Source organism: Mirounga leonina, unplaced genomic scaffold, assembly GCF_011800145.1.
Source record: "Mirounga leonina isolate KUSES-001 unplaced genomic scaffold, KU_Mleo_1.0 Mir_129, whole genome shotgun sequence".
NCBI classification, from domain to species: domain Eukaryota; kingdom Metazoa; phylum Chordata; class Mammalia; order Carnivora; family Phocidae; genus Mirounga; species Mirounga leonina.
The window spans coordinates 53,956,822-53,978,172 of record NW_023270323.1 but is presented as its reverse complement, the minus strand read 5'-3'; the positions used below and the strand labels follow the sequence as shown (position 1 = coordinate 53,978,172).

The following is a 21,351-nucleotide window of genomic DNA, read 5'->3' as shown; positions in this document are numbered from 1 at the left end:
ATTAAAGATTTAAAATGACTGATAAAAGTTTATTACAAAAACAAGGTGATTGACAATGAAATTTGTTTCTGTGGCATGATATATTTTTAAAAATTAACTGAATTTATAATACTATTATTTAATATCAGGCAAATCATCATTAGGACTCTAATAAATGAAAACATCATGGACAGCGAGGACTTTGTTAGAGCTCCAGGAACTTTATACAATTTCTGAAATACTTATATTAATAATATTTTACCCAAATCTAACCCATGAATGGTTACATATCTCTTCTGATAGAACAACACTTCCTATGCATCTCATGACATATCGAATAAACTTATTTTAATACTTTTCTTTTTACAAAGTGAAAGAACAAATCTTTTGTGGTTTTCTAAGGATCCCCTAGGCATCTCAAAGACAGGATTATGTGCAAATCTTTTTTCTATTAGGTATAGAATCTTTGCCTTCCAGGCAGATAACTAAAAATGCAAAGAAAAGTCTTTTACAAACTCTTATTAAGAGGAGGCTAGTAGTCCAAAATACTTTGTTATTTTAACAAAGAAAAAACCAAATTCTAGTTTTTTTATGAGTATAATATTCCATCCTAAGTCTCATTTAGAAATATTAGAAATAAACCCAGCAAACCTTAGCTAGTGTTGACCATGGCAAATAAAATCCTTTCTCCAAACCTTCCACAACTTTCTAAATCCATTTAGGTATTTTTACACAGTTTATCTTTCTCATTCTGGAATAAAATAGTTATTTTACTTCAGGAAAAAATATGCTTTTTTTTTCATGATGAAAACATATCCTGCATACAGTGTATATTTAATATAGCAAGTCTAAGGTTTTAAATTACTAAGAAAAAAATTCTTGAAAACTATCTGCAAACTAACACACTACAAAATATAATTACTATTAAAATAAATTTTTTTAGGATAAGTTCAATTTCATTATTTTCTGGGAATTTTAAGAATATTCAATTTATGTAAATGTTTAGTTATTTTTAATCCAGTTATAGAGCTCTTTGAAGGGGTTATATAGTCTAATTTGGTAATACCACTTAGAGGTAGGAAAATACTACGTATGCATATTTACATGCATGCATACACATACATACATATAAAAATAATGAGCCTATAGCTTCAACTCTAAAATTTTAACTATGTTTTAGGCATAAACACAAAAAATACGAAGTTTACTGGTTTATATAAAATACCTGACTCTTGTCCTTTCCCCATCTCTGCATTTTCACAAGGAGTGTTTTTCTGGAAGATGGGACAAGTTGATTTTGCTCCCTACCAATAATTGTGGAGGAAACCTTTAAGAGTTCATTTGTTATGATTTATAACCCCATGGAGAATGTGGACTAAATTTCAGGCCAAAGACTGAGAAGAAACCAGAAGGCCATCTTGGTGTCTCCAAAGTCCTTCTGAGGGGGTAAAATATCTAGCCTATTTCCTCTGATGGTTGCTCTTGGGATCCTTGAGCCTGTTGAGAGCCACTAATAGAGGAAGAGGACTTAAATTCAAATGACTATAAGGAATGGAGGGGCTGGTGTGGGAAGAGAATGATCTGGCAAAGATGGATAAAGGGATAGAGTAGGTAGAGGCATTGAAAGGGATCAGATATTAGGATTCAAGGGAGCTGCAGAAAGGATGGAAAATAGTACCACTATTGGAGGTATTAGACTGAATTAGTGCTATAATAGCAAAGCATAGTCACCAGCAGAAGAGGGGGTATAAGCGTGAGTTACCTATAGAATTAACAGTTAAGTCAAAGGGGAAAAAGAAAAACAAAAGAAAACTTTAAAGAAGTTGGGCTAGAATTCCACTTGATTAATTTCCTCACACAATCCCTGGGATGGAGAGCTGAGGGAAATTCCTTAGGGAATCTCTGGGACCAAAGGAAAAGAGGGAATGCCCTGCATGATCTCCAGATGTGGGGAACCTAGGAAAAACAAAAGAGGCCTCAGAGAAGAAGCTAAAAGAATAGTCTCTACCTGAAAGAAGTCAAAGTAACTCCTTACTACTTCAACAGGAAAGATGTTTGGAACCCTGGTTTGAGAATTGAATTCACTGAAGGATCTTTGAATTGCTTATCAGCAAGGGAGTTCAAAGGACTCACAAGACACCATAATCTGTGTGAGGATGTGGGAATCCATAGGTGTGGCCCAATCTTGATCCAAGTCATAACACCAGAAACTATCAAATAAAAAACAAATTCTGGATCTAGATAAGGAGAGACTATTCAAAAGGCTTATTGCAAAATAGGTGGAAGGCACTTTTGCAATAGGGGGAGAGAGTCTGTTGCAATAGGGAGAATATTCTGACCAAGAGATCTGTTGGCAATGCAAAGATTAGACAGAAAGGGGCTTCTGTTTTATAAAGAAGGACATTGGAGACTAGAAAACTAGTGTTAGGGAAGTGGTGTGAGCAAGGATGGCATGACTGGATGGTAGGTCAGTGAATGTTTACCTGGAAAGCCAGCCTGCTCTTGAGAGGGTCAATTACAGAAGGATTGTTACACTGGGTCAGGCTAAGGATGGGTCAGAGTTTAGGAGCATAGGAGATGGTAGAGAATCTTGACCAAAGTCAGTTGATTAGCATTCAGTTCTGACTAATTAGTGGTACCAAAGCAGTTCAGCTATTCATTTATGAGATGATAAATAGGAATTTGTAGATCTATGTCTGGCTTTGTCATAGATAAGCAAAGGGGACATGCATTAAGTTTAGCTGAATCATATGGAGAAGAGTGCTCTTTTATAGCAAGCCATGTCCAGGAACAAAATGTGGGAGAGTTTCCTTAACTGTCATGTTTTCCATGATTACAGGGCTCAGTAAAGTTCAGCATTGTCACCTGAAATCCTATTGCCACAGTTGCCATTGCTCCCGAGTCATCTACATTATTTTTCTTCTCTCTGTCAAGGTGGAAACCTTAAATGTCCATTAGAACAAGAAAGATAAACGGACACTAAGCTCTTAAAGGAAACCCCACTTTTACTAAGAGTCAGGCACATCTTAAGGAAATTCTCTGTCTTGAAATCTTGTCTCCAGTCTGATTTGCGAAAGTTAAATTCAAGAAAAGATTATTTTCTCATTTATATGTCTTGACTTATGCCATAGGGATCATGGACTTAAAGACATATTGGGGAAAATGGAGGTTGGGAGTGTGTATCTAAAAGATAGAATGAATAGTATGGACACAGAATAGAGAGCATAAACAAATGATTGCTACATTCACATTTGCTATAGAGGTACCACAAACCCTGAAGATGAAGTCAGGTCACATTGCAGAATATCAGTTAAAAATCAAGAGGTGCCTGATTGGCTCAGTCCATTAAGTGTCTGCCTTTGGCTCAGGTTGTGATCCCGGGGTCATGGGTTTGAGCCCCATATCAGGCTTCTTACTCCATGGGGAGCCTGCTTCTCCCTCTCCCTCTGTCTGCTGCTCCCACTTCTTGTGCTTTCTCTCTGTCAAATAAATAAAGTCTTTAAAAAAAATCAAGAGAAAAGGTAAGATGAGAAGGTAAGGTGGAGTCAGGTCCAATTTTGTTATAGAGCATGAGCAGAAATAAAATGAATACAATTTAATATAATAGTGCATTATTAAATGCATAGTATTCACAAGAAAACATATAGGCCATGTAAGGCCAAGAATAAAGTCTAGATGTTTAAACTGGGGATGAAACCATATGTAGAAATAGAGTTTAAGGATGCAGGCATTGGGGGGGGGGCTTGAATTTGGATACAAATAAGTAGATAAGAATCAAGTCAGTGACGTAAGCATCATGAATAAAGGTTGAAAATTTGGAACAGACGACACACCTACCCAATGCAGTTAAAGCACAACCATAGCCAAGCCAGTGTTTGGTGTTTTCTCTTTTAATTTTCATAATCATTACTCTTCTGTCCAGAGGGAGCCATCCTTTTTAGTTAACCTTGATTATAGAGATAGACAGCACAATGTAGGGGAATAGTTATAGAGTTATCAAACTTCCATTTTTGCATATTATTTACATCTTTGCCTTTTTTAGACTTAATTCTTTATGTCCTCAAGTAATTGAAAGTTACATGATGACTTAACAAACAATATCCTAAGCAAGATTTTTTCAATGTAGTATGTCAACCAAAAAGATAATGGTTTGATTTGTTTGACTCTTCTTAATGAGAATGTTACTGTATTATTTTCCCATGAGAAAAAGGTCTGTCACCTGGACAATTTGAAAGTTCCATACTCCATAGTAATACTATAAAGTAAACTTTAAACAGTAAAGAGTAACAGTCTAGTAAACTGTAAATAGCTTAAGGATAATCCATGATCACATTCCCAAATATGCCATGTGCTATTGTTCTCCCTCTCTTTTCCTTCTCTTTTCTCTCTCTCCATCCCTCCACCCTCACTCTATATTTAGAAAATAAATTTAACGTAAATTTAGCAAGCATCTTCTGTCTGTCATGTGTTGTTAACTACACTGAATAAACACAAGATGTGAGGAAGGACCAGGTCTGCTGTCTGGTATGTAGCACTGTTTACCTTTTACTTGATTTTCTCAAAACATCTACTTCCTCACAACCAAAACAATCCACTGGTGAGAAAACGATTTATTTTGTTATTTTATTATTTTTGTTTTATTTTGTTTTATTTTATTATTTAATTTAATTTTATTTTTTTAGAATAATACTACTGGACCAGCCTTTGTAATGTTTTAAAAAAATGTGACTTGATACATTTCCCTTAAGAGGATTTGATGGCCAGAACAAGAGTTAGGAAGAAAGCAGCAACAGCCTAATGCATCCTGATCTATTCCTTGCCTGGAGAAAAACACCCTGGTTCCTATTCCCACATTTTCTGGCAGCTTACATAAGTAGTCACAGTACTGCTTGTCTACCACCTACTGGAGAAGAGGAGAAATCAAAGGAAGGGACTGGGTGATACGATCTCAAAGCACACCCAGGAGACTGTGGAGCGGCTGTTCTCATATCCACAAGGCTGTACTCTACTGGGGACTTGGGGCCTTAAGCAGAAGGTTATTGAAACCCCAAAGCATAAATGAAACTGTTGGAAAGGGAAAAATCCAATAAGCCAAAAAGCTGAGTTAACCTGCCTGGTGGAGTATAGAGTGTGGCTGATCTTGGCAGAAGCAGTGAATTCTGGGCTTTATGTCAGTATTATAAATTTTACTTCCCTTTTAATATCTCTATCAAAACCTTGCCCCAGATAAATTGTAAATCAATTGACCAAGGTAATTTACTTATCCTGAGTCGGATGTTTGTGTATGGTGATTTTGCCTCCAGAAAAGGAAGCAGCCTGCTTGTGGTTTCCTAACCATTTGGCAGGCAGGAGAAAAGTATCAGGTCACCAGCCAATAATGCAGTTGCAACAGTAAACGTGGGGCAGCAATTGAGAGAAGGCAGGGAAAAAGGATGAGGAGCTCTACCCTCCCGGTGGGAAAGAAATGTTGCTGGATTGGCAGGACTTTCTCTGAGGATTAATAGAATTTGTTCTGATGACAAGCTGGTCACAATAATTATTCCCACCTCTTTGTAGCTTTTCAATTGCCATTACCCTCCTGTGGCAGCTTATGGAGAAAAGTTGGCATAAAAATTAAGGGTACTGATTATTATAACTAGATAAATATAGGGATAACAATTTTATTCAATTAAAGGCCTTGGCAAACTGGCCTAAAATAAATCACAAAGAGAATAAACATTTAAAACCATCTTATACAAATATCTGAATTTGCATTCAGAAAAATGGAACATGCTCATTTTGGCCAAATCAGAACTCTCCAGAGGCAAAGTAAGAGCCAGTGTCCATGACAGTAATTACAAGAGGTGATAACAATTCTAAACGGCAGGCAAAAAGATCTGAAATTTTGTGTTCTAATTTGCATCTTCTTATAAAGTTTGATGTCATTTTAGTTAGAAAAGTCAGTTTCATTAGAAGGCAAAGACTTGAACCATTTTTTTCACTGTCATATCCTTAACATCTGACATTATTCTGAGATTCAAAGAGGCTCATAAATCCTTTTGGAGTGAATAGATGAATTATATGATAGTAGAGTAAGTGAATGGGCAGATAAATATAAGCAGTAAATAATAGAGCTGCTAAAAATTCCCTTGAAAGGGGCACCTGGGTGGCTCAGTCAGTCAGACTTCTGCCTTCAGCTCAGGTCATAAGCTCAGGGTCCTGGGTTTGGCTCCCTGATCAGTGGGGAGTCTACTTCTCTCTCTCCCTCTGACCCTCTCCCCAGGTCATGCTCTCTCTAAATAAGTAAGTAAGTAAATAAATAAATAAATAAATATTTTTTAAATTCCCTTGAAAATCCTAGAATATGAATAGGGGATACCATCAAATTAACCCTAGAAATTACATTACTAGGTGTCATTTTCTAATGATTCAGTTTTAATTAAAAAAAATGAAATATAGACACAACACAAAACACATGCCTATATAGCTCTTTTATTTTAGATGCAGAAAATACTATGTGAAAGTAATAAATTATTTTTTCACATCTGTACACCTGACTCTTCTTCCCTGGGCAAGATGATACACCATTTTACTCACTCTTCCTCCCAAATGACCATGATCTCTAAATATTCATCAGGCTGCCTCCCTGGCCTGGCATCCCTTCTACCATTCTTCTTTTCTCTTCATGATCATTCCTACTTATGCTAGAGGGCACAGCAAAAGTACTTTCTCTAACCAATTTTTGCCAGTCTCAAAAGAGAATTGATTATTCCCTTCCCTTACGGCTTTGTCATATAGTAAAATCTTCTATTTAAAATTTATTATTAATATTTATTCCTATATCTCCTTTCAGCTTGTGATTTCCTAAGAGTAATGGTTATAACATGTTCATGTTCTATAATATGTTCATTATAGTTCCTGGCACATAGTAGGTTCTCAGTATTTGAATAGATGAGTGAAATGTTAGAGTATTGAAAGAATTAAGAGTTGGTCGACATATATACTTTATGTTAATATTTACTTACTCCAAAATCTAAAAGCCACTCTGTTTTTGTAACATTAAATAAAATTAAAATTTGAATGCATTATTTAAATCCTAAAGAAATACAAGAATTAAAAAAAAAGAAATACAAGAATAATTTGCTAAAATCCGAATGAAACAAATCTAAAGATGACATCTCTTCATATTTTTTCTTACTTGCACAACTTGCTCATGAATATATGTAATATATATATTTAACTAAAATCTACATGTGAAAGACTTTATAGAAACTGAAATAATGCTTTCACATTATTAACTGTGAATATTTGTGTGTAATGTGACCGATTAACTCGAATCCTGACTAGAATTTATTTCACTACATAGCATTATCCTCTTCCTATTCATTTCATCCTCTCTTGTATTTTCTGGACCCATTTCATTCAGTGCCAGTGCATCTGATTGGACTGTAAAACATGAAATGTGTAGCTTCAAAACACAGCTGGAGCCAATGCCATTCTTTAGCCAGCTGGCATCAGCCATTGCTGTAGAAAGCAGCTGACTTCTGTTTTGATAGAGTAAGCATTCCAACGTGTGCTGCTTGTAATTCACTCACCATCCAACAAACAAATTAGTCTAGAAAAGAAATATATCAACCATTGAGAGGCATGAGATTGATTGATAAGTGGGCTCTCACCCCCCCTTGCTCACAGTATATAGCATACTACTAATGCTTTTAGCAAAGAAGTTTCCACTACTCAAAGTATTTTCATCCCTGAGGCAAGATATCAGTGTGAAAAAAAACATTTGAAATTTTTTAGGACTCAAGGAAGAAGAGGGTTGAGAAAAACTCAATCTACTTCACTTATGCGTCCATGAATCTATCTGTCTGTGTCTAGCTAGCTATCTGTCCGTCTATCTATGCATCTATCTATCTATCCCTACACCCAGCCCTCTATTCATCCATTCATCTACTTCTTCCCTTATCCAGCTAAGTCTTTCTCTCCCTCTCTCATCTATCTCATCTCTATCTATCTATCTATCATCTATCTATCTATCTATCTATCTATCTATCTATCATCTATCATCTATCATCTATCATTTCTGTCAATCTGTATAATTTCTAATCATAGCTATATCTGTTCATTTATCCACCCAACTCTCCTCCATCTCTCCATGTATCAGTCAGTTTATATTATATCTCCATCTATCCAACTATCCACCTACCTAGCCATCCATTTATACATCTATCATCTATCATCTATCTACCTATCTATCACTCCCCACCCCCATAATATCAGGGATAGGCTTTCATTCAACCTTTGGGTAAATTTCTCCAGGAACAAAAAAGTCACCATTCTACCTGGTAGCCTATTCACTAACTGTCCACATTTAGTTACTTAGAAAGTTAACTGCATTTTTATGATCTCCATTCATTAGTCATGGCATTTCTATCCAGAGCAGTACAAAATGAATCTACTACCCCCTTCCATCTGAAAAAAAAAACTCTACATTTACAAAGGGAGTTAATTGTTCTATCCAACTCTTTGTTCACTACCAAAAATAAATCCCCCTTTTCACAGGATGCAGTTTTCTACTGTTGGACTCATTTACCACATATGCTCAAAGTTCATCATTGTAACTTTTATTTAAATTACCCTGCCAGATGTAGAAATGAAGAGATCTTAGAACCATGAATTATGTTAGATTCATTACCTAAATATTGGGACTAATCTATGATTGACAAGCATGAAAATGTCCCTTTTCATATTATATTATTTGTTTATTGCTGCTTAATACATTATTACCATCTTAGCAGCTTAAAATAGCACACATTCATTATCTCAATGTTTCTGTGAGTCAGGAATCTAAGCTTAGCTTAGCTGGGCTCTCTACTCCAGATATCACAAGGCTGCAATGTGTGTCATTGAACTGTGTTCTCATCTGGAGGCTCAACTGGGAAGAATACATTTCCAAGCTTACTCAGGTTGTTGGCAGAATTCAGTGCCATGTGTTTGCAGAACTTCCCTGGCTTCTTGCTGGCTGATAGCTAGAGGCTTCCCTCGGGTCCTGGAGGCTTCCATCAGCAACTGGATATGTGAACTTCCTAACATGGATTCTTCAAAGCCAGCAAGGGAGAAATCTCTAGAGTAAGTCTGCTGGCAAGATGAAGTCTTATATATAACATAATCATGGGAGTATCATCCCATCACCTGTGCCATATTCTATTGGTTGGAAACAAGTCACAGAGACCACCCATATTTAAAGAAATGAGATTAAAATAAACAAGTGATTCACTAGGAGGCAGAGATCACAGGGGACTCTTTGAGTCTTTTACCAAACATGTAATGAATCAAAATAACATCACATGAAATAGCATGTGAGTACATGATAGTGGTTTATTTTTAATGTTTCATAAAACTTAGAAAACAGAAGTGTCATGGAGCTTCTTCATTTTCTTGAGAATTGGGGCTGAGTCCTGGTAGATATGGTGGATTGAACTAACTACCTCAATTCTTCAAATTTCTCTGTATTCAGTCCATACAACATTGCAGTGCCTGTGAGCAGTGCTTACTTTGCTAACTACTTGAATCTAAGTTCAAAAGTGTTACCTGTTACGGTAGTTTCATAGGGCTGTCATAACAAATTGCCACAAACTTAGTAGCTTAACACAACAGAAATTTATTCTCTCCAGTTCTGGATGGCAGAAGTCCCAAGTTAAGGTTGTCAGCAGAGTTACGCTGCATCCAGAGCCTCTAGGGAAGAACACTTCCTTGCCTCTTCCAGTTGGTAGTGGCTTCGAGCTTTCCAATCTCTGCCTCTATCTTCCTATGGTTCTCTCCTCTATGTCCGTATCTGCCCCTCTTCTCTCTAAGTACTCTTGTCTCTAGATTTAGGGCCCGCCAGCCACAGTAATCCAGGATGATCTCATCTTGAGTTCCTTTAACAGTTATATCTTCAAGACACTTTTACCAAATAAGCTCACTCTCACAGATTCTGAAATGTGGATGTATCTTTTTAGCAACCACTATTCAACCTACTACATCTACTTTGGCCAATGACAGGCTCAGCAGCTGTGATGTGGAGACCTAGCACTTGTGAGATGGGGTTTCCTCTCTCTCTCTGTCTCTTTTTTTAAATATGGACTGCTTCAAGAATTTGCATGTCATCTTTGCACAGGGCCTGTGTTAAACTCTGTATTGTTCCAATTTTAGCATATGTGCTGCTGAAATGAGCACTCGGGCTTCCTCTCTTGCACTTCCTCTTGTGCACATCTCCATGAAAAGTATGTACTTGAGCTAGGGACCTGGTCACAGGAGCTGGCAAACATATCGATGTTCCAAGATGTGGCATCCCAGCCAAATCCAGACTATAACCAAACCCTTAGCTTATTTATAGATGCAAGACAGAGTCCAACTCAACTAAACAGAACAGCCCAAACAGGCCCTACCAAATCATCTAAACTCCACAAGTTTATGTGAGAAATAAATATTTACTATTGTATGCCACTGTAGTTCTGTGTTTGCTCATTAGGCAACAACTAATTAGCTATGTATATATGTATGTATGCATTTTTAATCCCTTTTATTCTTGAGGACTCATTCTATGTTCTATGTTCCTATAATCTTCCCTTACTTCAGAAATAAAAGTTGTCACTTCTGATTCTTGTATAGTCTCTGAACAAAACTTGCTCCTAGAAAAGTATCTGCAGCAATTAATGCATGCTAATATGAAAATATAAGTCATTTAAACTTGTCTCAGGGTTATTTATCATTAATAAGGTAAAAAGTATGAGATGGGTACCATTACCATGCGAGTTTCAACCCACAAGAACACTGAGACACAGATGGTTGAGTTAAGTTGCCCAGAGTCACACAGTTAGTAAGCAGTGCAGCTTTGTATAATCCAACCTAAGTTCTGGAGACTCTGTTCTTACCATATACTATCTCATACATATGATGACAGAATAAGAAACTGCTCTTTTACTCAAGAGTGCCAAGCATTAGTGACAGAAGGCAGATGGAGGAAGGCCATTTTAAGAAGGGATTCCTGACGTACAGAATTTGAAAATACTTTTATCAGACCTTTGGGAAATATGGGGGCCTATATTTCTGTTACGGTTCTTACCTCTATCCAGTCCAACCCTATTAGTACTACTGCAAGAATGTACCTTTTATTATTAGCCACATGCCCCATGAGAGCCCACTGAATATTTGTGGAATTCAAAACCCTTTTTAAAAATTTATAATCTATTTTATGTTCCCTAAGCACTCAGTCATATATTAGTTTTGATTTTCCCCTCACAGGGTTGTTGGTATTGTGTAAATAGGGCCTAATCTAGCCTTATAGAGTTTGTATGTAGTATGTCACTAACATTTATTGATTTTCCATTTGCTTAGGTTCACAATGCATATTAATATGAATTTAACACTAATGCACAATCCACATTCTTTGCAATACATGTAGAGTAGAATTTTAATAAAGAGATTAAAATTTTAATATTCAAATATGCATTATATATGCCAGGGAAGTATAAGGCAATTTTAATGTGTTAGGACAAAATTATTATGTAATGTAAAGATAAAAGAAGAGACCTTGGACATAGATCTAATTGTTTTTCAACACTTGTTCCACTATTTACTTGGTGTTGGACCTTAAGCTTGCTACAATCTTTTCTGTATAATACATGTAATAACTCACATTAATGGTGATGAATACAAATTATTTTAATCACCTGAAAAAAATACAAAGTAATAAAACTTCTTTCATTTCTTTTACCTCTTTCTCCTCCAAAAAACTGCCATATTTACTGTTGATCTCTTGGTGGTTTTGAAACAATGTTTCTTCTATCGCCTTCCTTATTATAAAATGGAAATAAAGTTAATAGCTACTAATATTAATATTATCTTTATGATCCTAGCTGTGGAGACACAGACACAATGATTCACTTTCTAAGCTGATTCCCAACTCTTACTTCCGAAGGCTTTTTCCAGACTAGGTTAGTCTTTAGTTTCATAGCTGTTGTAACACTCCTTGTCTTACATTTTATTTTTGTGTTTGTTTATAAAATTGAAAGGTTTCTTTTTTATATTTTAAAAATTCTGGGGATAGGAAGTATTTATTATATAATGAGGATTTTGTTAGGAAATAAAATTGTTTTCATTTTTTTTTTTAATTAGCAGTTCTTAAAGCTTTTTTCCCTAAGGGCTTCCTTCACATATTTAAAAAATAAATACTTTATATATTAAAAAAAAAAACACCTACTCCACATACTTTAAAAAGTTGAGAAACATGAAAAGTTTTTGTTTATGTGGGTTAAATCTGTCACTATTTACTATATTAGAATTAAAATTAATTATCAAAATATTTATTGATTAATTCAAAATAAAAAATAAATGTATTATGTGTTTACGTGTTACACATTTTTATTCTTATTTTTTTAAGATTTTATTTAGAGAGAGAGTGTGTGCACAAGAGAGGGAAGGGGCAGACGGAGAGGGAGAGAGAATCTCAAGCAGACTTCCTACTGAGCACAGAGCCTGATTGATTGGGCGGAGAGGGTTTCAATCTCACAACCCTAAGATCATGATCTGAGCTGAAATCAAGAGTCAGACGCTCAACCAACTGAGCCACCCAAGTGTCCCCACATTTTTATTTTATTTTATTTTTTAAGATTATATTTATTCATTTGTTTATTTATTTATTTGAGAGAGAGAGCATGAGCGGAGGGGAGAGGCAGAGGGAGAGGGAGAGATAGAATCTTAAGCAGGCTCCACACTGGGCAGGGCTCCATCTCACAGCCCTGAGATCATGACCTGAGCTGAAGTCAAGAGTCAGATGCTTAACCGACTGAGCCACCTAGGTGCACTCCCACATTTTTATTTTAAAAACCTAATCTCAAAAATTAAAAAATGAATTTAAAAAGATTATATCACTTTACATTTTTGCAAATAGCTTTAATGTCTTACTTAATTGAAGACAACTGGATTCTCATATATGTTTCTGAATATTGAAGACAACTGGATTCTCATATATGTTTCTGAGTTCATTCCATTGCAGTATTTTGTTTTGGTTGAAATACTTTTTTTTTTTTTTACTTTTTTTTTTTTCTATTATTATTTTTTATTATGTTATGTTAAACACCATACATTACATCATTAGTTTTTGATGTAGTGTTCCATGATTCATTGTTTGCGTATAACAGTGCTCCATGCAGAACGTGCCCTCTTTAATACCCACCACCAGGCTAACCCATCCCCCCACCCCCCTCCCCTCTAGAACCCTCAGTTTGTTTTTCAGAGTTCATAGTCTCTCATGGTTCGAGAAATACTTTTTAAAATAATCCAGACCTGTGTGCCTTAAACTTGTAAGAAATCAGACTTGCATAAAACAAGTCATTTCCATCATTTCATATTCAGTTTCTCTTCTGGCAGCATTTTGCCTTGACTGGTTCTTTACTTCAAGGGGTAATGAATTTTTGTTTACATAGGTCCACTTGTTTCTGGCCCCTTTTTATTAACTCACTTTCCTTTGCCCCCAACCTGTATAGTAGCAATCTAATTTCCCCCTGGTAATCAAGACTGGATGGACTGAATGTTTGGGGCCCATTTAAATAGATGAAGAAACTAGAGCTCTCTCCCTGCCATATGAGCACATCACAAGAAGGTGGCTGTCTGTAAAAAGGAAGGGAACCCTCAGCAAAAACCCAGTCCTACTGGCACTCTCATCTCAGAATTCCCAGCCTCCAGAACTATAAAAAATAGATGTCTGTTATTTAAGCCACCCAGTCTCTGCTATTTTGTTATAGTAGCCCAAGCTGACTAAGACAAAAATCAATCACTCTAGCCAGAAAAGTAACTCCCGTATTTACATTTTTGATCCATGCGTACCCAGTGGACAATTGCAGCAATCAGTTAATAAAATTATAGATGTATTACCTAGTGGAAGCTTTTCTCCCTTAGAAAGTAGAACCTTCCAAACTCACTAAGTTATGGTGGAGGAAGACAAACAAAACAAAAACATAAAGATAAGCAGGTTATTATGTATAATTGCAGCCATTCCTATCTTCATTTCTTAGTACCCATTCCCCTCAATTCTGTCTCAGGAAAAAATGCCATGTATCGGTTGCTAGCTTAAGATATATACCTTATTCTGTTGGTTAACATGCCAACCTCTCAAAGTGTCTCCCAGCTAGTGTCATAACTGAGTTTTCAATAGGCCACTTCACTCTTCTATCAGGTTGGCTGCTACTATGTATGAGGTACATAGTAAGACCAATTACATGGGTATGGATCCATTTCCTCAATAAAATGGTGAATTGAGATAGTGTTGTATGGAGTTAACATGGTAGTGAATGAAACAATTGATTGGTCTACAAAAGATGATACTAGCAGGATTAAGTCATGGAAAGAAAAAACACCAAAATTAGTTATGTTCAAGAGGATGAGTACCTGCCTCTTCAGTGAATAAAGGGTACAATGTAATCATTTCTTGCCAAGTGGTTAGCAGTTCTCTCTGGGAGTGGTGCAAAATCAGGAACTCACTATTGTTTTCTGCTCTTTGCAAGTTTGGTACTCAGCTAGGGTGGATAGTCGGTCCAGTTTTGGTTAGGTTGAAATATGTCATGATGAAATCATATCCTCTAACCCTATTGTTATGGCCTCTTTGTATGTGGGTTCATTGAGAAAGCACCAGAGTAGATGGATAAAAAAGATTGGTCTACAGAGGACTCTTCATCTTGTCTGGCTGATTATTTAGAGTAGAAGACCTCTTCTGTTGCCTATTCCAAGAAGTCCATCTGCATCCTTTTGTTCCAGACCTCACTGTTGCTAATCTCAGTTTATTCTAAATAAGCCACTGAGTGGCTACACAAATCTGTTAACTCTTACTCATAAGGTAGTACAAATCCATTGCTCAAGCCATCTTTTCTCCCAACGTGAGAAACAAGATATCCTGTGTTTAAGTTTTATCTTCTGAAAAAATTTTCTTCACTATTGTCATTCAGTATACCATGTAGAAGCATCTGCGGTGCCATGCTTTGCCTTTTCCTGTTAAAAAAAAAAAAAAAAAAGCTATTACCTGTTGATTGAAAAGGAGATTGCAAAATATCAGAACTAATTACTGTAGTATTCTGAAGTGCCTACTTATGAATCTTCATCATGTCTTTTTTTTACCTGCTTGAGCCTGGTGTCATCTACACTGTTTCATTTTATTAATAAAATGCTGTAGCATAAGCACAATGTAATGATTTGATGTGTCATTATACCACCTAGTGTGTGATGGGCAGTGCAAATATCAATGTACTTGGTGTCCTAGATTAAGCATTGAATTTCTACCACAGGAGTTATATAGGTCCTGATATGCTTCTAGGTAAAGATAGTTATTGGCAGAAAAGGACATGGCTTTGCTCCAACATTCTACAAATAGGTACTCTGATTTTCCCAGTGGGGCTTCAGAGAACATCCTTATCTGCCACAGATTCTTCAAGTAACATTTTGTCTGCTATAAACACAGGGCACAACATCTTGAATCCCAGACTGGACCTGCTGCAGAGCCTTTCCTTCCTCATCTTTATTCAAAACTAGCATCCTCATGGTTTACCTGATAGAGTAAGTTAGAGAGCTCATCTAAATATGTTGTATATTACATACAAAATCCAAAGATACCCTTCAAGCCTCTTTATTTGTGATAGCTGGAGCAAAGTGGAACAATTTGTCTTTTACTTTGGAAGGGATGACCTGAGACACCACTGGACTCCTAGAGAATTTAACAATAATGTTTTCACCTAAAATTTTATGGATTAGTTTCCCAATCTCCAGAATGTGTGTGTCTTATTAAGATATCTAGGGTACTTGCTTCTCCTGTCCACAAGCATATTAAGGTAGCTGAGGTCTCTGCAGGTTACACTATGACAAAGAGCAAGAAATTTGACATAACTTTGAATAAAATGTAAAACCATCCCTGCTCGCTGAAGGAGAACTGTTTCCAATGTTTCTTACAAAATGGCCTGGAAAACAAAAGCAAACGAATAAAGAACATTTCCCAGATAAGTTGCTTTATGCCAGCTACCAGGGGATGTGCTATTTTTTTCCATAAAGGTGTAGCATCTTGAACTTCAGTGGTAGGGAGTTCTATCTTATCAAGTTTATGATAATACACAGTTATTTTCCAAGATCAATCAAACATTCACCAGCCGAAGGGAAAAGATTACCAACCAACTCTGACCTTTCACATTCTTAAAATGTGAAATAGCAATATAATTTTCATTTTCCTATTAAATGTAGTATTGATTTTATTATCACTTACTGTTTGATGGTGATAGGGTATAAAGTGAGGAATGTTCTGATAGCTTCTATTTGTTTTTGTTTTGTTTTTTTATCTTAACAAGGGTCAGGGAACAATTGTAGGGATCTTGCTAGTTGTTCAGTGTGTGTCTTTTAACTACTTTTTAATTTCAGGAACCCAGTCTTTAACCACAAGCTGGGCCACTGGACCATCTACCATATGACATCTGTCAGTTCCACTCTAAATGGTGGGTCACAGCATCTATTTATCTATTCATGTCTAGTATCTAATAATCTTTTTTTTTTAAGATTTTATTTATTTATTTGAGAGAGAACACATGAGAGGGGGGAGGGTCAGAGGGAGAAGCAGACTCCCTGCCGAGCAGGGAGCCCGATGCGGGACTCGATCCAGGGACTCCAGGATCATGACCTGAACTGAAGGCAGTCGCCCAACCAACTGAGCCACCCAGGCGCCCCTAGTATCTAATAATCTTAAGAGATCTCTGTATTTCCTGTTTTCCAGTGGCTAACCACTTTATAAATGGCCACAAATTCTTCTGGATAAGGTTTGGAGGAAGTGTGTGTGTGTGTGTGTGTGTGTGTAATTCCTAAAAGGGATTCCTCTCCCTTCCTCAATATATATGCTCCATGTCTGTAAAGTGGTAAAGTGGTTTAGGTCTTAATATCGTACAAGAAACTTTGAATCCTTCCTGTGGAGCCTGAAGTTGGGTTTCTGACCACCAGACATAAGTTTCCTATATATAAATATAAAATAGCACATTAATAAGTTGCCTATCTCTTTCATTCCCAGGGACATCGTGATCAATCATGTTTCTTTGTAGAACCTAGTTGGTTGAAAAAATCTGTTTGAAACTCATCAGTGAGGCGTAATGGGTAATTACAACCACCTTATTTCTATTCATTAAGCACTGACAGATGGCTTCTACCATTCAGAGATGCCATTATTCCTGTTGAAATCAGAGAGCCCAATTCCATGATAACATTGCCAATTTTCACCTCCAACTTACAGAGGACACTCACACAGATCTTTTCAGGAATGCTGGTTTTCCCCACAAAAACATATTACTTAATCTTTGAGACATTCAGATTAGTTCCAACATGCCCATCTCACTAAGCCTTCAGCCTCTTTCCTATATAGCATGCCAAGAAGTCTAGCATCTTAGCTTTGTTGACTGTATGCCATTGTTTACTCCAGGCTTCCATATGCTAAGGAATCAAACTCTTAGGTACACTCTCAAGTGCTTGGGCCAACATATTAAAAGTTAATACTGGATTAAAACCATTGTTTTGATAAATTGGTCCTGTTAGATTTAGTACCTTTAGAGGTGGTAAAATCTTGTTGTTTTATTTGATACATAGCCTATCTCCTTTTGTACATACTGCATTTCTTAGTCCAGAGCTTGGGTCCAGATGGATAGTGGGGGAGTATATTTGGGACAATAAGGATTCCTTTGCAAGCAACTGCCCCAGGTCACGTCATTAATGGATTTTTAGAATGGAATGCTAGTTTCCTCAAAGAGTAGAAAAAGAACTTTTTCTGCTGGAAATGGATTTCAAAAATATTTTAGGGAAAGAGTCCCAATTTTGTTTGTATCTACCAAAATGCCCCCAAACCAAGTCTTCAAATCCCACTATTCCCAACCAGTGTCCTATTTCAAGTCTAAGAGATGTGGAAGTTGCATGTTTAACTGGCCCTGTAACTCTTAACCTAACAGAGTTCAATTTAGAGCCAAGTCTTCAGCATGTTTTTCTTGCAGTTATGAGACATGAAATTGTTTTAGGATTCTCATGGAAGCTTTCTGCTTTCCCACCTTTTCTGCAATTGAGAATTAGAGGCCCTTAAATAATAATAACAATAACAACAACAATAATTTTATTTATATTAATTAATATTTTATATTGATTTATTGTATTATAATATATTAATATTGTGTGTTAGATTATATATGATATTAATATCACTAAATTAATATATGAATTATATTAATTTATAAAATTAATATTTTGTATTAATTGGTATTATTATTTATTATGCCAAGTTCGCCAGCACAGAGACAGGCCTTCTACCCTACAGTTTTGTAATCAATAGAATTTTCATATTGATCATATTTGATTGAATCAACACTTGATCACACAAACATTCGCTCTCCATTGGTACTCCAACCCAGTGTACTCACCTGGAATCAGTTTCAAAGGCTTGCAGTCTTTGTAATTCCATAGGGCCCTGTACTTACTAGAACCCAACAATTGTTTTAATGCTCTGTTATTATTGTCTTGAAATTGTTCATGAATTTTAAGCAAAGGAGCTAGCATTTCCATTTAGCATCGAAGGCTGCAAATCATGTAGGCAATTAGCCACCAGTAATGATAATTTGGTTAGGTCTGGTGTCAGTGAGTAACAGATTATCACTGCTCCAATTTCCCCAGCAAGGATATCACCCATGTGTTCAACTAACATATGATCAATCTATACCTAGAATTCCATTTGAGTTTGTGTTTCTGGTGGTACATTTGTATCAGTTACTCTATCTCTTACAATCTTGCCCACTCACATGGTTCCATTGAAAGTATTTCAATGAAGAGATCATAAATGTGTGAGCAAACTTTAGGAAAGTGACAAGGGGGACTGAGTCTTCTTAAACCTGGCAATAGTGAGAGGGGTCTTCCACCAATGAGGTATAGTCATGGAAGTACACAGCCACTATTAGAACCACAGCTAAAACAAGCCTGGATTGGAGAAGAAAAAAATCTGACCTCTTTCTCTTTAAAGAAACCCAACCAGAAGAAACCCAACTAGAAGCCTGCCTGCAGAGGAATCCAGGTGATGCTATTAATAGTTGTCTGACAATCAGAGCAGAACATTGAGAATGGATCATGTGGGTAAGGGCAACAGAAAAAAAAAAAAAATAAAACTCTAATCCTTTCTGAGATCCCTGTCAACCCTAAAAATTTGTAACCTTATAGCATAGAAAAGCTACTTTCCAATGCAAGATCTACAAGAAGTACAGGGGCGCCTGGGTGGCTCAGTCATTTAGCGTCTGCCTTCGGCTCAGGTCATGATCTTAGGGTTCTGGGATCGAGCCCAGCATCGGGCTCCCTGCTTCTCCCCCTCCCGCTCCCCCTGCTTGTGTTCCCTCTCTCGCTGTGTCTCTCGCTGTCAAATAAATAAATAAATAAAATCTTTAAAAAAAAAAAAGAAGTATAATGAAGAGAAATAAAATAGTAGTAATTACTATCAAAACAGTAGTTTTAATCCAGAATTTGAGATTCAATATGTTGGTCCAAGCACTGGATGGTTTTTTTTGAGGGTTTGAGTCTTTAGCATATTGAAGCCTGGAATAAACATTTACCTATAATGAGTGAAACTAAGATTCTATGAGTAAAAGGAGCACTTGAGAGGGGAACAACAAAGTGTCTAATTTTCTGAAGAGTTGAACATATATCTAAACTCATAATACTTGTAAAGTTTATGCATTAACGAAATAACCCAACCCCAAATGCCCTGAAACACAGACTACAATTCTCTCCAATGTAAAGTGGCATTTACTGTTAATAAATTGAGTAATGAAATTTATACTGGGAAATATTACAAATAAATATAGGCAGTTCTCTACCATTTAGATTCATTAAAACTGGAAGAATATAAAGTGGATGAAAAAAGGAATTGGAAATTAATTAATGTGAAATAAAACCAACCTCATTTTGAAATCACTTTAAAAATGAATTCTATGAGAGGAATCCAGGGAACATTAACATTTATAGATCTTCACTGTGGTCTGATTTTAAAAAGTCGCCTAGAATTTACTGGGCTCTTTTCTCCCTAGCGCTCAAGTAGGTAGCAAATGAAGAACTTATGAAAGATCATTAAGTCTGTCAGGCAATGAGAGCATCACAAAGCCTAAGAAATACTTGCAGTGAATGCATGAACCTAATGCCTGCCTGTCTATTCCATACACTCACAAAAGAAATATGGCAGCAAGCACTGATGACCAAAAAAAAAAAAAAAAAAAAAAAAGACTACTCCCAATTCTTTTAGAAAGGAAAAGGAACTTATAAATGAGTGACTATTGTAGAAACATGGAGGGCAGCAATAAACAAGAACTGACATATCAGAAATAAAAGAGATCATGGTTCTAAGAATAAGATTTGTTTTGTGCACAATGCTCCGGATTTGATATTGTTGGAACAGTAATATGTGGTCCTTGCTGTTGTAAGCTCATTTGTCCATTATTTCTTCAATAATTCATTTAATAACATAACTTAGGGTCTGCTCCTTGCTAAACATGACCATAGGTATAGGAATAAAACAATGAAAAATTAACCAGAGTCTCTGCCCTCAGATAACTTAGGTTAAGTAAAAGGAAGATTATAGTTTTATCTGGCATATATAATAAATCAAAATCAATTTCTAAGTGATGTTGAGTTATATTAACTACAGTAAGGAATAAGTCAAGTTCAGTGATCACCTGAAGAAGTTGATTTAGATATTTTTTCCTGCCACAAGAATCAAGGCAGTAACCCTGGTTTATTTCTTTTTAAAAAATTGATTCAGTTCCCTCTTGAGCTTATTTATACCACTCTGCTTTTATTGTTGATTTTGGCAGTTTGTTACTTATTTCAACCACTCTTTTGTGTAATGAAATTCTTTTGAATCCCATATAGGCTAGGCTTGTACTTAATTTCAATGCATAAACTGTGTTTTTAAATGAGTTACTCTTTAAAGCAGCAGGTCTTTTTCCCCTTCTTCAGATTTTTTTTTTTTTGTATTTCTGCAAGATCTCACATATTGACCTCCTTTTTTTTCTAAGACTTTGCAGCCTTTTAAAGAGTGAAGCTTAAACACAGTTAAGAGCAATGAAGCACAAAATTGCTCATGCAAGGAATATCACCATTTCCTTGTGCATTTGAAAATAAGAGATTTATGGTGACCAACCATGAGTGAACCAGTAGGATGAGGGCACACAACCAAGTGCAACCTATCATTATATTTTAACAAATTCAGCAGAAGGTTTGATATTCACTAACAGCCACTTGCTGATATCCTTATCCTTTTATCCTAATTATACATGTTCTTATTTGTTCTCTACAATGTGGGTTTTTTACCTTTTT

General features: G+C 36.1%; 1 non-coding gene across 1 annotated transcript; it reads right to left on the bottom strand.

The window, feature by feature from the left end:
• Positions 1-10,072: 10,072 nt before the first annotated feature.
• On the bottom strand, positions 10,073-10,176 carry LOC118010932. The gene has a single exon (XR_004679354.1). It is a non-coding gene; the product is annotated as a U6 spliceosomal RNA (small nuclear RNA).
• Between the last annotated feature and the right edge of the window lie 11,175 nt (positions 10,177-21,351).